A 15,334-nucleotide genomic window follows, 5' to 3' on the forward strand; every position below is an offset into this window, starting at 1 on the left:
CAGAAAACTTAAGAAAAATGATTAGCAGAGTGTAAGAGCCAAGATTCATGTCAAAGTAACTCACTGCATTTAGAACTGCTTTGAGGTCACTTTTTTAAAAGCATAGATATGATGTTAACATAGCAGTGAATCACCAAATTGATGTACTTCAGTTATTTGAATGTGGGCATCATGTCTCACACTGTTCTTCCTTGAAGAATGCACCATGCGCCTTGTACCTTGAGAGGCTGCATCCCTGCAATACTTTTGTTTTCAACAATAGAAGCTGAAGAAATAAAAGGTATTGAAAGCTGTAGTAATGAGTACAGTTGTGTGCCCACCCTGGTCTTCATCTTATTATTTGCTGAAGGATTTGCCGATGCTTACTTCTCTCTCTTCTGCTGCTTTCAAAACAACTCCAACTAGCAGATTGGTACTTTGTTTTTCAAGGAAAGCAAGTTAAAATATTTCTGTCTAGTGTACAGCCAACCAGGTAGTCAGAGTACCTTGAGATTCCTTTAATTTTATTTTCTTGATCCTTAAAAGAAAGGAGGAGACAGAGACTTAAATCCTCCACAAATACTGACACAGCATAAAGCATTCTGAGACTCCCCATAAATCTATTATTTGTGGCATCCAGAAGCTCCTCTTCCCACAATAGCCAAAAATGGATTATGTGGTTTTCCTTTATTTTGAAACAAGAAATGCACAAAATGCAAACCCTAAAGTAGGCTAGCAGAGTTTAAAAATGCCTCCCCTTAAAATCATTTCCAGGAAAATGCAGAAAGTCCTGACATAATCCTGTGTAACAAATTGCAGGATTGGCAAAGAACAATTAATAGATTTATATGGAATGGGGGCGGGGGGGGAGAGTAAAATTCAAAATTTTGCAAGGCATAAAAAGGTGAGTTAGCTTTTGCAAGGCATAAAAGGTGAGTTAGCTTTTCCCAATCTCATATTTTATTATACAACAAGCTGTATGTCATAGGTAAGATAATGGATAAAATTTCCTAATAGTACAATTTCACATACGGAAGGAGCAGGCTTACCCAATGAGCTTCACATATATTTATGGTATAAAGAAACAAAAGAAGGCAAGAATCTGGAGGACAGATTGTATGAGAAAATCTGTTAAAAAATTGGAATTCCTTCAATGATTCAATCAAATGCTTTTTATTTCAAAGACAATTACAGTAAGGAAGTTCTGATTACATATGCCAATATGATACATCTAGACTCAAGAAATAGACTAAAGACACAACAAGAATTGTTTAATGAACTAAGAAATCTACCAGTTAATGTATTTGCAAATAATTGGAGAAATAAAAAGTGCTTAAATAAGAAGGAAGAACCCTTAGAAATAAATATTTATACATAATCAAGTTTATTTATTAGGACATATTTATCAATTGTTACTTAGATACGATATGAAAACAGAACAAAATTTCAAAGAAGCAATAACAATGGAACAATGAGAAATTTTATGGAAAAAAATCAATAAAATTTACACTGAGCTACAGTCTGAGGGAAAACTGGTACGAAATGTTCTACATATAATTTATAACAACATCAACAATTGCCAGGATTGATAAATAATACAAGAATAAATGTTGAAAATGCCACAACAAAGAAGGAATGTTTTATCATACTTGGTGGCTATGCAACCCCCCCCCCCCAAAAAAAAGAAACCTAGAAATACACCAAAACATTCAGAAAATTCTGAAAATAAAATTTGAATTAAAGCCACAAATATTTTATTAGGTACTAGACAACCCGTGACCTGTCAGGTCATCATTTCAGAGATACAGTGTATTTCCTTACCAAAACAGAGAAACAGAATGATCAAGGGCAAAAAAGCAGTGGGAATGGGAATGACTTGCTACTGGCTGCTGCCTTCCCCATTGACTTTGCTTGTGGGAAGCTGGCAGGGAGTATCAGAAATCTTCCTTCCTTCCTTCCTTCCTTCCTTCCTTCCTTCCTTCCTTCCTTCCTTCCTTCCTTCCTTCCTTCCTTCCTCCCTCCCTCCCTCCCTCCTTCCTCCTTCCTTCCTTCCTCCCCTCCTCCCTCCCTCCCTCCCTTCCCTTCCCTTCCCTTCCCTTCCCTTCCCTTCCCTTCCCTTCCCTTCCCTTCCCTTCTTATTCCTTCCTTTTCCTTCCTTCCCTCCCTCCCTTCATTTCCACATATAATATAGGCTTGTGCCATTTGCCCTCCCCTCACAACCCTCAGGAGACCCCCAGTGAAGCTGCCTACTCCCCTTCCTCTTCTTCCTCAGCCTGCCACTTTGCTGGGGGAAGGTGAAACCAAGGGAGCTGCGGTCTGTGAGGAAAACTGCACCCCTGCAGAAAAAAGGTCAGGAATACACCCATGATGCTCACGTGATCTGAGCTGACTGCTTCAGCACAGTGCTGAAGCAGCCACAAATTTCCCAAATTTCAGTCTCATTTAGCCCATTTGAGGTACCTTTGAGGTACATGAGCATTTAGCCCATTTGAGGTACCTCAGTTCAAAAATTGTTGCCCTACGACACACCGTTTTGCCAGTTGGATGTTATAGACAGGAGAGTTTTAGTAGTATATACAATAGATGATCCCAGATAATATAAATGAAAGGAGATATATATATCTATTTATATATATATGCACAATATATAAAAGATATATGCTGACAGCAGCAAGAATCAATCTGGTAAAACATTGGAACATGAACATTGGAAGACTAAAATTGAGAAATATGCAGCAATGGAAAAACTAATTATATATTCACAGCAGAAGTCTAAATTCAAGCAGGAATGGTACCCTTATATACAACGTATCACTAAGATTGCCTTGCTAAGTCATTATAATATGGTTATAGAACCATATTATATGGAATAAAAAGAGAAACTGTTTAAAATTAATAATAATTATTATAATAATTATAATCCAAACAGAATTGAATAATAATGTCCAAAATAAAGTATAAAAATATTCAGGTAGCAATTAATGGCTGGGAGAAAAAAAGGGGGTGGGGGGTAATTTCACTTTACTGATGGAACCTATGCATGTTTAATATGTCTACTCCATGACTTTAAGCAATCGTGTGATATAGCTATGACAAGATATTTCTTTAAACTGGGTGAAAAGTATTATATTATTATCTAATATGGGGTTTGTGTGATGGGAAGACAATGAAAAATGTGACATTAAGAATGTGTTATCTCAAAATAACATGTCATTTCAAAATGAGCATGTAATTTCTTAAAGTTCCTAAGCAAAGTTTCTGTTCATTTCTGTATTCTGTGCCTTATTAACGCTCCTCTCCCCCACCCCTTATTGCCTCCTGTTTTGGTTTATAGTTATAATATAACATAAACATATATTTTATCAAGTCATTGATCACTCAGTGCATCTTACCATCTCAGTGATAAACTCTATGCTTTTACCCATTAAAAAATATGAATCTAAAAATAACTTTTCATACATGCCAGATCTAAAAAAATAATTTTTCATGCATGCCAACTCAATGCATAATATTGTTTATTGCTCCAAAACAGTCTCCTATACCTATAGATGGTGATCAATTCCTATTAGTGGGTATCTTTTAGTATCACCCAGTCATGCTGAGACAAGATCAAGTCTGCCCTTGATAATTCATGCTGGTACAACAATAATTTGAGAATCTGAAAATCTGTAAGTCAGTAGTGGAGATGTTATCATTATCTCAAGCCTATAGACAATTATTCCCAAATGACAGAGACTAAGAAAAAGAGTTCAGCTTACATTAATATATCACTGATGTTTACTGGTTATAATGCTGCTATTTACTACCACTCAGATTGTCAGGCCCAGCCCAAGAACAATGGTGAAACACTCCAGTTCAGTTCAGTTCAGTTCCTTATTTGCTTACATCATATACACAGAATCTTGCCAGACTAAAGCTTTGCTACTGCAACTAGTGGATATACCCTGGGAGATTCTAGAGAGTGGCTATCCCGAACCTCTTATGCTTCCCACGCTGCACCTCCAGACTGTGTTGTCTTTTGTCTCCTTTCCCTTCCTGGAATGTGCCCCCACCTTCCTGATAGCCTTGCTCCCTGCTCTCTCTCTCACTCTGTCTCTCGGGTATTCCATATGTCCTAAAACAGTGTGTAACGTTAAGTCTTTTGGGTATCTCAGCTTCAGTCTCTTTCAGTGCAAAGGTTCATGAGGAGAAATAAATCAGTGGTTCATAATTTAGCAGGCAGAAATAGCAGGTGGGCAAACCATGTATACAGCTTGCCTACTGGAAGCACAATATCTACTGTGCCTGGTTCCATTCTTATCAAGAGAAGAAATACATCCTTTAGAATAAACTGGTTATTTATGAATATGCTATTTGGAAAACAAGATCTTTGTATCAACTTGTTCTTTCTACATTAAAAAGAAGAAATGTCAGTAAGGGTCTACAGACATGAAAGGAAAGCAGTTTAATGTCTATCTCAACAACTATATGGATTTTATCTACAAGAAGGATAAGGGAAAACCACACTTTGATTTTATTCCAAAATGAGTGATCTGAAACCAACAATCTTTCTGACTCTAATTCAGCCAGCACCTTTGAGCATAAATAGTAGGGGTCCTTATCAATAGCACAAATGTGTCCACTGGCAGCAGCAGAATATGTAAATGTACACCAAGCTTTTGTGTGTTAGAGATGGCAGCAATGAACCATTGCAGAGATTGATTTTTTAATTCTGCTGCACAGTACTGCTTTTTTGAAAGCAGTTGCTTTCCTGTGATTGTCAGGATTTAAGATTTCCATGCCTATTTCTTTCTCCTGAAATTTTATCTTGTAATATTGTCTCAGCTTTTTTTGTTCATTTGTTTGCTTGTTTGTTTGCTTTTTTTTTTTTAATGACAATATCCTAAACCACGGTGGAGGCCTCTCATGTGGATAATTTTATAAAAATTGCAGCTTTTCCAACTGATGCTTTTCCAACCTATTACCCCAATTTTCATTCTCTTCACTGTGTTCTTTTCACAAAATAATTGCAGAGTAATAACAGGAACCTCATGAAGCAGTTTTCATGAACAGATCAAGTGCCATCTGTTATCTCACTCAAGTGTAAAAGGTAGAGTGGTAGCAAAGGTAGAGAGGTAGCAAAGGAGATCCATGATTAGGATCTCTTAAACTAATAGCAACCCTGATGGAAGCCACTGCACTGCAAAACAGAATTGACCCCTTAGCCCTGCGCAATTTTCTGGATTAAATCCACTCTCACTTGACACTATTTGCTCTTTGAGGGAAAACTTTCAGTTATCACATCATCTTTTACAAGTTCCTTCTGTGTAGTATTTTAACTGAATTCTACTTCAGAAAATGGCTTAGGCGTGGAGGTGATTAACTTTCCTTCTCTTTGAATTTTGAAATCTGATCTTCAGTGGTTCTTATTAATTAAAAAATGCTGGTGATCTAGTTTGAACATCTAGTTACAACCTAAGAACTGTTAAATTGTACTCCTATATATTGCTACTCCTGAATAACTCCAGTGAGATTTATTTTCAGGAAAATGTGCATAGGACTGGAGGAACTACAGTATGTATCATTTTATTTCATGTTATTATACATTTCAATGACTAGTTTCTAGTTTAAGGAGTCATGCAGTATCTCAGTTCAGAAGATGAGAGAAATACAACTTACGTTTGGCATTCTTAACAGTCTTCCCATATGCCTACCTTTCAGATGTGGTGGATGTAAATTGCCATAACTCCCAATCAAATAATGAAAACTGAAGTTGAATGATGGGGCATCATAACAGGGAAGACTGATGCAACATGTTTTCTATTAGTAGCAAATCTGCCCAAGAGACATTGTGTTGCCTAAGCAAAGAAGAAGATAGGGACCCTGTTTAACTGTATGGTTTGTGTGTGTCCACATGCATGCGTGCTCATATGGATGCCTTTGAATCAGACTTAACTCCTGGCAAAGCTTGGACTAATCCCTATAGTTTGCATGGCAAGATTTTTGGAAGTGGTTTCCCATTGCTTTCTTCCAAAGCTGAGAGACAGTGACTGACCCAGTCACTCAGCTGACTTTGTGTATAACATGGGACTATAATTCATGGTCTCCTGGTTTCTAGCCTGATACCTTAGCTACTTCACCAAATTGGTTCTACACAAACACTGTCTGGATTGAGTTAAATCTTTTTTCCAACATCAACAATGGCACTAAATTTCCCTTCACATATGCAAGCATAAAGCTATCTTATGGAAGTGCAAAACCAGCCATCTGGTGCACAGCTCTCTTCTCCAACATTTTCTTGCCACTTGAAAGAATGGCCTTATTTTGTTTAATTGTAGGGCTGGCCTTGGAAATCAGATGTTACTTGAGATTCAGGGGACATAAGATGTAGGACTTTTATTTTTAATAGCGGCCCTCATCCACTGAAATATTTGGCTGTATACCCATTAATATAAAAGAAGCTGTCTGTTTTATTACTATTCTGCTATTTAGAGTGCTGTATTGAATTTGCTATGCAAATGCTGTAAAATAAACCAGGTAAAATTGAAATTCAGTCCTCATATAATTGTTCCTTCCTCAGTTCCTTCAAGTATTAGTGTTATAGTTATGGTATAAATGATAAATATTTTAATATAGGTCATCACATGTTTTTACCACATCACTTCATATTGAATGATTATTATAAGACTGCAGATTTTTTTTTCTTTTTTTGCTGCCAATCTGGACTTGATCTTAGGCAATGACTAGAAAATAGAACAACCCTATGCCCATTTTCCAGAATCCTTAGCAATGCATCAGTTTCATGCAGGCATAATCTGTTACCATTTGTATGTTCAGACTGTAAAAGTGGTGAACTTATGGAACAGAGTGAGAAAAAAGAAGAGGAACTTTACTCTGACTCTATCTTGTTTTATCCCCCATTCTGCAATATCTTCTGATAGTAGTTTTAAAGGCTGTATCCAGTTTTCTTTCCAATTTTCCCCCAATAATTTTTTTCAGTGCAAATACTTTACATATCTTCTAGGTGACATTGGGAAAAAAAGGAACATTACTAATAACACGGGTAGTGAAGGAATGAAATCTTTATGGGGGGAAAAGAAGCATTCAATAGTCCTTTCTTCCTTCATTAACAGGAGAACTGAATTCATACTGAGAGGCTCCATCTGACTTCCCAACAAGTCAATCTCTTAAAGCTACTGGTCTGGGACTAGAAAAGTTTTATAGAACAGAGAAAAGCCTTAGAGCACAAATCTATATAATAGCCTGTGATGTACAGCAATTGAAAAAGGGACTAGATCAGCCAGAGGCAAGGGGAATTGCTCAGAAGAACAGACAAACATTTTAGGTATAGATGCAGTATGAATAAAACAGGCTACAATACAGCATATGCTTAATGTTTTGTTATGATTGCTCTTCTTTCTGAAAGAGAGAGAGAGAGAGAAGTAGTCACATGGGAGCTCAATACATGATGCTTAAAATCCTAGCAGCCTAAATGGAAAGCCTTTAGAAAACACATAATTAAGGTCATTGGGTTGCAGCTTAATCACAGCACTTTGTATGTTCAATATGGGTTACAGTGTACATAAAAGGAATGCTTCTGAAAAAGGAGAGGTGACCTGTTAGAGTAAAGAAAGGAAACTCTATTAAATTACAAATTGTCTAAACATTCCACTAAGGGAATCTGAATGAGAGCATCTTCTAAAGCCCATGTAAATTTCCTTGAGGTGCAATAATAGATTACTCTGAGGATGGAAAGCTGCTTAAAAGAAACATCATTTCAACACTGATAACAGAGTTGAATAGTTCATTGCTTTCAGAAATAAGTTGCATCTCTGAGTCTCCCAGAAGGACTGAGCTTGGAAAAATGATAAATGAAGACAAAAACTCTCCTGAGTTACACAGAATGGTGAGATTTGAACTTTTCAGCTCTTACCCTGCAAACAATGGAAGTTCCTTGTTACTCTAAAGTGGCTTTCAGTTTCTGACACCTTTCTCTTTCACATTTTCTCTTTCACTCATCACCACCTTCTAGATCTTTCTAGACCTAACAAAAGTAGTCTCCTGGAAGTCAAACTCAGCCCCTTTCAATAGGCACCCATATAGGTTTTTTTGAGCAATAATATAGAGGTGATTTGTTTGATTTGATTTCAATAGGGACTAGAACTGAGATTCATGTTGAAATCAAATCTACAGCCATTTGCTGACTTTCAGTTTTGCCAAACTTATGATTTTCTTATGAGTATTTAAATGGACATATACTTCCATGTACTTTCTTAAACTTATTGGAATAATCTCATTAATAAATAAAGTATTCTTGTTTATATTTGAGAATGTTAAAAAAAATCAAGAGAACAAAAATGCAAAAACAAAAAACAAAAAACCCTACCCCAAAAAATAATTAAACCAAAAGATAATAAAAACAAACAAACAAAAGTAATCCAACTAATGTTGCTCAAGACAATATTGGGGACTTGGATGTTCTCCCAGGGCTTGGGAACAGAGTGATTGTAGAGCCCCTTTTTGTTTTCTTTGATCTGTTTTGGTTTTATTTTGTCATTTTGCTCTTCCAGTTGGTTGTATACTTTTATATGTTGGGTTTTTAGTTGTAAGCCACCCAGAATAATTTAGAATCTAAATTTAGTTGTAACCCTAATAAATGAATAAATAAATAAATCCATGTATATATATACATGTGTGCTTATTAAATAAAAATAAAATATTTTATTTGGATGTGTTGCTAATCATCAGTTTTATTTAAATTTTTATATAAAATATCAAACATTTTATATAAAAATAAATATTATATTTATATAAATAAATATAATAAGACTAATTAACAGCTGAAATAAGCTACTGATGCCACTTTTCCCCTATGAACTCTGAAAGGATTTACCAGCAATTTTCAAGCAAGAATTATCTCACAATGTCAGATTTTCATGAAAGTTTGGATTATATTAAAGTTTCCTTTCCAACATTATTCTTATATGTCTTTCAACTAGAAAGTTAGAATATTACATTTTAATACAATCAGCAAAATTGAAAAGAAACCAAATCTAACCAGATAATACTCCAAAATTAATCTGCACTGTGCCAAAGGCTTTCTTAACATCCAATTAAACAATTTTTGCCAAATCCAGTTTATCTGATTGCATATTAAATTCAAGACTGAATGAAAAAATATGTAATGAAAGAAATGCTTCCAATGATATAAGTCACCAATAGATGGTAGTACTGATAAGCTAAAAGCTCTGATGTGTTCTTTAGCATCTATACTTTCATTTCAGTTGGCTGAAAGTTGTTGTGAAAAAAGATTGTGTTGCAACTGTTTGTGAAATGGAAGCCTGCAGTGAGTACTCATCAGCATGCTTTAAGTAACACACCATGATTAAATGGCTGAATGCCCAAGGAGTCCCTCCATTTGATATTCACTGCCAAATGCAGGTTGTTCATGTTGATGATTGTGATGATGTGAGTCTATAGCACTGGGCCAAAAAATGTAAAGATGGTAAACTGGGAAGAGCTAATGTGTGTGATCAAAAGTGAAGTGAATGTCCTATGACAGCAACCAATGAGTTTCACATGAGAATGATTGATAAACTCATTAAAGAAAATTGGCAGATCACTCAAAGGGAAATTGCTGTCAACTTTGGCATTTCATAGGAATAATGAAAATCATTCTTTATGTTCTTCAATGACAGGACGTTTCTGCAATATAAGTTCCCTGCATGCTGACCAAAGAGGTGAAAGCTTCAGGAGTTGAAATTTGCCAGCAATTGTTGTCATACTGTGAGAATGAAGATGAATTTCTTCAAAGTATTGTGAGAGCTGACAAAATATGGGCTCATCATTATGACCTAGAAACAAAGTGTTAGCTCATGGAACATCTTCACAATCCTTCAACTGAAAAAAAAAAATAATCAAAACCCAGGCTTCTGCAGATCAATTCATGATTATAGTTTTTCAGGACACAGATGGCATTATTCATATGGATTTCCTTAAACCTGCCATCACTTAGAGCACAACACTGCAGAACTCAAAAGTTTGGAACAATGATTAAGCAGAGTTTGGAAGCACGAGAAGCAAATTTTGCTGCAACATGACAACACAAGGTCTTATAGCTCAGAAGCCACACAAGAGGCAATTGTGAAGTTGGATCTCACCATCTTACTCCATCCACAGTACAATTCAGACATATATCCATAGGCCAAGGATGGAATTAAAAGGTGGCTTTTTGTATGACTGAGGCTGTACCTGTATGACCATATAAAAACTAAAAATAAATAATGAAAGCGGGGGGGAACTCTCCAATAGGAAACCAAACTTAGAAAAAGGCAAAATAAGATAAGACAGTAGGCATGGGGGGGCGGGGGAGCCAAAACTACATGGACTCATAGAGAGGGCATCTGAAACAACAATAAAAAAATTGGTTTCCCTTGTCCCATTTCCTAACTGAAAACAAAAGGTAAAAATAAGGTAAAAATAGTGCATATAAACAAAACAAAGTGCTGACTTGCTGCTCTTTGTGATCCCAGTTATAATCTGCAGTTGGTAGATTAGAACAATTATTCAGCTGGAATCAAGGGACTAACAAAAAATAGTTGCATAAAGTATATGTGTGTGGAAAGACTATAATCCACTTTTGACTTACTGATAAATATGCCCCAGTAAACATTTTGCATTGCTGTGAAAAGTAGCCTCTAAATAACAAGCACCACAAATGAATTTCCTAGCCACAATTTTTTTCATAGCTTTCACAGTATTTCCACTGGTTACAGTTTCTTTCTCTCTCTTTCCCCCTCCCCACTAACCTTTTTAATTTAATTTAATTTAATTTAATTTAATTTAATTTAATTTATTAATTAATTAATTTTATTTTATTTTATTTTATTTTATTTTATTTTATTTTATTTTATTTTATTTTATTTTATTTTTGTTCTACAGTTAGTCATAGTACTAATTTTAAAATAATGTACTCTAATGGAAGATTCTCATCAGGCCATTCAAAAGTAATTGTTTCCATTATTATTTATTAATGTTATTCTGCCTTCCTGTATGTTTGTTTGTTTGTTTGTTTATTTATTTATTTGTTTGTTTGTTTGTTTATACATTCGATTTATTGTCCGCCCATCTCCCCCCAATGGGGAACTCTGGGCAACTCACAAAGTACATATCATACAATTACAATTATACAATTAATTACGTTATGTGACCGGCAGGGGTCGGTAGGGGGTCATCCGGGCTTTTTCCTCCTCCGTAGATCTTCCTCACCGCTCGCCGCTCATGCCGGCTGCATTCGGAGTTCAGCCAGCACTGGTATTTTGCTCCCCTGCGCAGCACCGCCGGTTCCTCCCATCTAAACGGGAGTACCCATTTATCTACTCGCAGATGGAATAGCTTTCGAATTACTGGGTGAGCAAGGAGCTAGGACAAGGGACAGGAGCTCACCCTGTCCTGCGGGACTGGGCTCGAACCGCTGGAGAGCCAATCATTCTGACCGGCAACTCCCGCGTCATTAAGCCCTTACGCCACCACGCCCCGTATATATATAATATATATAAACAATCAAGACAGCTTCAGAATTACACACACACACACACACACACACACAGACTATATTAATTTACTAATATATTGTATATTGTATACTATAAAATTTATTAGTGTAATAAATAAATACAATCAAAATTAAAATCTGTGTGATTAATATCAGAACAGTTAAAAGTTTGGTAAAAGAGAGATGTTTTGCCATGTTCCTAAATATTGGGAGAAGAGAAGCCAAACATACTTCAGTGGGGAATGAATTCCATAACCTTAGAACAATATCAGGGCAAGTCTCTTCCTGCATAGTAGAAAAGACATGCTTGTAGCAGAAGAAGCATCCCCAGATGGGCTTCTATCGCTCCATAGTTGGGCAGGTTGACTGGGGGAGAGGTATTCTTTCAGATAACCATTTAGGGCTTAGCACAGTACAGATCTTGCAGTACAGAGACCATGTGAACCTTGTACTTTGCACCATTTAGCAGCTTGGCCACCATATTTTGCACCAATTGCAATTTTCAGATACTTTTTCAAGTGTAATACCATGCAAAGCACATTTCAGTAATTAAGACAACTTATCATCAGTTTGTGGAACCTACTGCTGAGTTCAGCCAGTTCAAAAAGTGCTAGCACACTACCCATATTTGTTGTAGAAACCCAGGAAACAAAAAACACTCCAACGATCATTACTGCTAGTAGGGCAATGTAACAAAATTGTGAAAGTCTGTCATTGAAATTCTCCTACTCAACTTATACCTAGCATAATTACAGTGGAATTTCTCTGTAATTCTTTCTTATGCTTCCCCCCTCCCTTGGGCTGGTTGCTTGTTTGTTTGTTTGTAATAGAGATTATTTTCCCTCCTTTGCTTTCCCAGGGTGTCTTAGACATTCCATCACACTAGTGTAACATGTTGTTTGCCATAGCTATCACCTGCAAGTATAGTGACTGTTAAGAGTCAAGGAGCACTCCCAAACTGCAAATTTGCTCTTTCTTTGGGCATGCAATCCCGTTCAAAACAGCCTGCTTTTGAATGATCAAGTCCACCTTTCTTCATACAAACAGCATTATTATCTTGCTTGGATTAAATTTCAGATTGTTTTTTTCTCATCCAGTCCATTTCAGAAATTAAGCAATGTTTAAGAGTGATTATTCCTTTCTCAGAGTTGGATAGTAGGAATCACTAGTGCATACTAATAATGTCTTACTCCAAAGCTCCAAATGATCTCTAACAGCACAGTGAACAAAACAGAACCCTATGGAAAACCATAAGTCAATGTCCAAGTTGTACCACAGCATTCCTCGTCCTTACCTTCTGGATTCATCCTGAGGGGAAGTCTGCACCAATACAACATACTGTCTCCAAGGTCTGATCCTGCTGGATGGATACCACACAGATAGTATTGAAAGTGGCTTAAAAATCCAAGATAACTAGCAGAATTGCATTGCCATGTGTAGTTTTCCCTGTTTCCATCCACCATCTACTATATCCTAAATGAAACTCCAAATAATCAGTTTAATTCAAATATATATGAAGCTGCAGGTTAGCACTTTCGCAGTCATTGTACCCAGTAATGGAATATTTGAGTTTGGCATATAATTACAGAGATCTTCCAGATAAAGAGATGTGTATGTGTGTGTGTGTGTGTGCTACTTGTCTTGTAACTGTCTCCTTTGAGCAGGAGGAACACTTCTCACACTCAAGGAGGCCTTTAGTCATAGGACCAGTCCTAACCTGGTTTATTTAATCAGCCAGGACGAGCAAATGCCAAGCAAGTAGGCTCATTTATTCATTCCTTTATTCATCAGATGTGTAAGGCTTTTTAATTTTCATACAAAGTGTATGTAGATTTAAAACATCTTTATATTGCAGAATACAGAAATCAAGATATGCGTATATGCATGCACATGTGTGTGTGCGCACACATACACACACGTTTGTGAGATAGATAGATAGATAGATAGATAGATAGATAGATAGATAGATAGATAGATAGATAGATAGATATATCACATAACACGCAAGCACATGAACGTACACATACGGCATACTCCGGGGTTTAAACAATAGCCTTTTCCTCCTACCTTTGCAAGGCAATGTTCTTTTGACCATTCTTTTCCAACTTTGAAAGTTGGAGACATCTGCTCAGTGTTTATATGAAGGTTCTGTTTGGCCTGACCACTGAACAGCTCTACAGCTTCAACCTTTATACTAGTTAAATAACTGAAAGCTTTTTATAACAGCCATATGCTATTACAATTAGTTATTTGTAAAATAAACATTCAGTAATACTGAATACTGTAACAGAAAGTTAACAATATTGTAAAAATAAGTTCCCTAATCAAAAACGTCCAGATATCATTCTTAAAATGTTTTGTTAATTATGAGTTAATACACTGGATAAAAACCTAGAAACATTATCACAACATGTAGAATAATTTATTTGTGTGTGTGTGTGTGTGTTTTAATTTTGAATTAGAAGACAGTTATTTGACTTTCATTCAGTTGGAGGTATGCACATACATACATCTAATTTCACTGTCAACAGCTCTAACCTACCATTTATCCTTCTTTCTAATCCCAAGGTGCTTTTAAAGCTGGAAGAGAAAAGTATTCAACTGTAGCCTCTGTAGAATGTCTCATGGACTCTAGATCACTTGACATGCTATTTATACGTGAGTAGCAGGGGTTACCAACAAGGACTTTTGTGAATCTTAAACTCATTCTTTGTACATTTAGGTTTAGAGATTGGAGAATGTATGGAATTTTGCTGTAAAGAAGCTGCTACTTCAAAAAAAATTTAAAAATATTAACTTTTAAAAAATAATCCAAAACATACATGGCTATATGTCAATCAAATTATATCAATCAAATTATATCTTATCAAGGATACTAATCTGGAATTTGTGGCCTTCAGTGAAATCTGTGTATTTTTCCGAATATAAAACATACGTAAAGTATTGTTAATGGAGAATTTGGTATATGTTTTATTTTCTTCTATGAGGCTTGGAAGGTTAAAAATATTAGCACTGGTGATGTATGGGCTCCACTGGATACCTGAGAAAATTACACATCTTTTTTCTGCATCAGGGAAGGAGGGAAAGGCATGGTGTCAGTGTTTGTTCAGTTGGTTGGTTTTTAGTGGATGCATGAAAAATCAAGTTTTGGAGACAAAACTTGGGCTTTCTAAGATATAGACTATCAGCCTTTCTGAATTCCTTGTTGTTCCCTGACTTCCATACAGCTTTGGACAGAATTATCTAATCATTTGAGGCCTTTGTAGAAATGGTATTGTCTGCCACCACACTGGACTGTTGGGGGAAGGAGGATTTTTCCTATACTCTCTGTTCATACAATGAATAATGCTTTCTCAGGGAGCAGGCCTGTTAGCTTAATTTGGTCACATTTGACTCTGAGTAGGTATTAACAGGAAAGTGAAGATAGGGTAAAGAGTAAATGGACATCCTGAGGCACATTTCTGTGATTCCTGAGGCCTACAGTTTAGAACTATGGAAACAATAAGGGGGTATGGATCATTTAGGAGTCTATCTTATCTCAATACTTTAGAATTTTGGGGTCCTGGGTGGACGTAATATGGGAAGCCAATCCTATTCACTGGGAGGGTTCTTGGATGGGTAATCTACTATCTATAATTATGGCCTTTTTCTTTACACCCCAAGTATGATGAAAGCAATTATCCATCCCAAACTTACCCATTCCAAAATAGAAGCTGATGATGATGATGATGATGATGATGATGATGATGATGATGACCCTTACCTTCCATAGAGAAGTAAGAAAGGAAAAAAGAATATTAATCTCACAAAGTAAAATCCTAA

The 15,334-nt window shown here is 36.1% G+C and overlaps 1 long non-coding RNA gene across 1 annotated transcript in view; it reads right to left on the reverse strand.

Moving 5' to 3' along the window:
- Positions 1-2,119: 2,119 nt before the first annotated feature.
- LOC148215115 (uncharacterized) overlaps positions 2,120-15,334 on the reverse strand; it is a 50,611-nt gene continuing 37,396 nt past the window's right edge. Inside the window, exons 2-4 of the long non-coding RNA XR_015796761.1 lie at positions 15,209-15,275; positions 12,807-12,872; positions 2,120-7,377 (exon numbers count right to left, since the gene is read on the reverse strand). This is a non-coding gene — a long non-coding RNA (uncharacterized LOC148215115). The remainder of the gene's footprint in view (positions 7,378-12,806; positions 12,873-15,208; positions 15,276-15,334) is intronic.

Source organism: Python bivittatus, unplaced genomic scaffold, assembly GCF_059951505.1.
Source record: "Python bivittatus isolate LINGU-HERP-01145 unplaced genomic scaffold, Pbiv_v1 ctg000350_np1212, whole genome shotgun sequence".
NCBI classification, from domain to species: Eukaryota; Metazoa; Chordata; class Lepidosauria; order Squamata; family Pythonidae; genus Python; species Python bivittatus.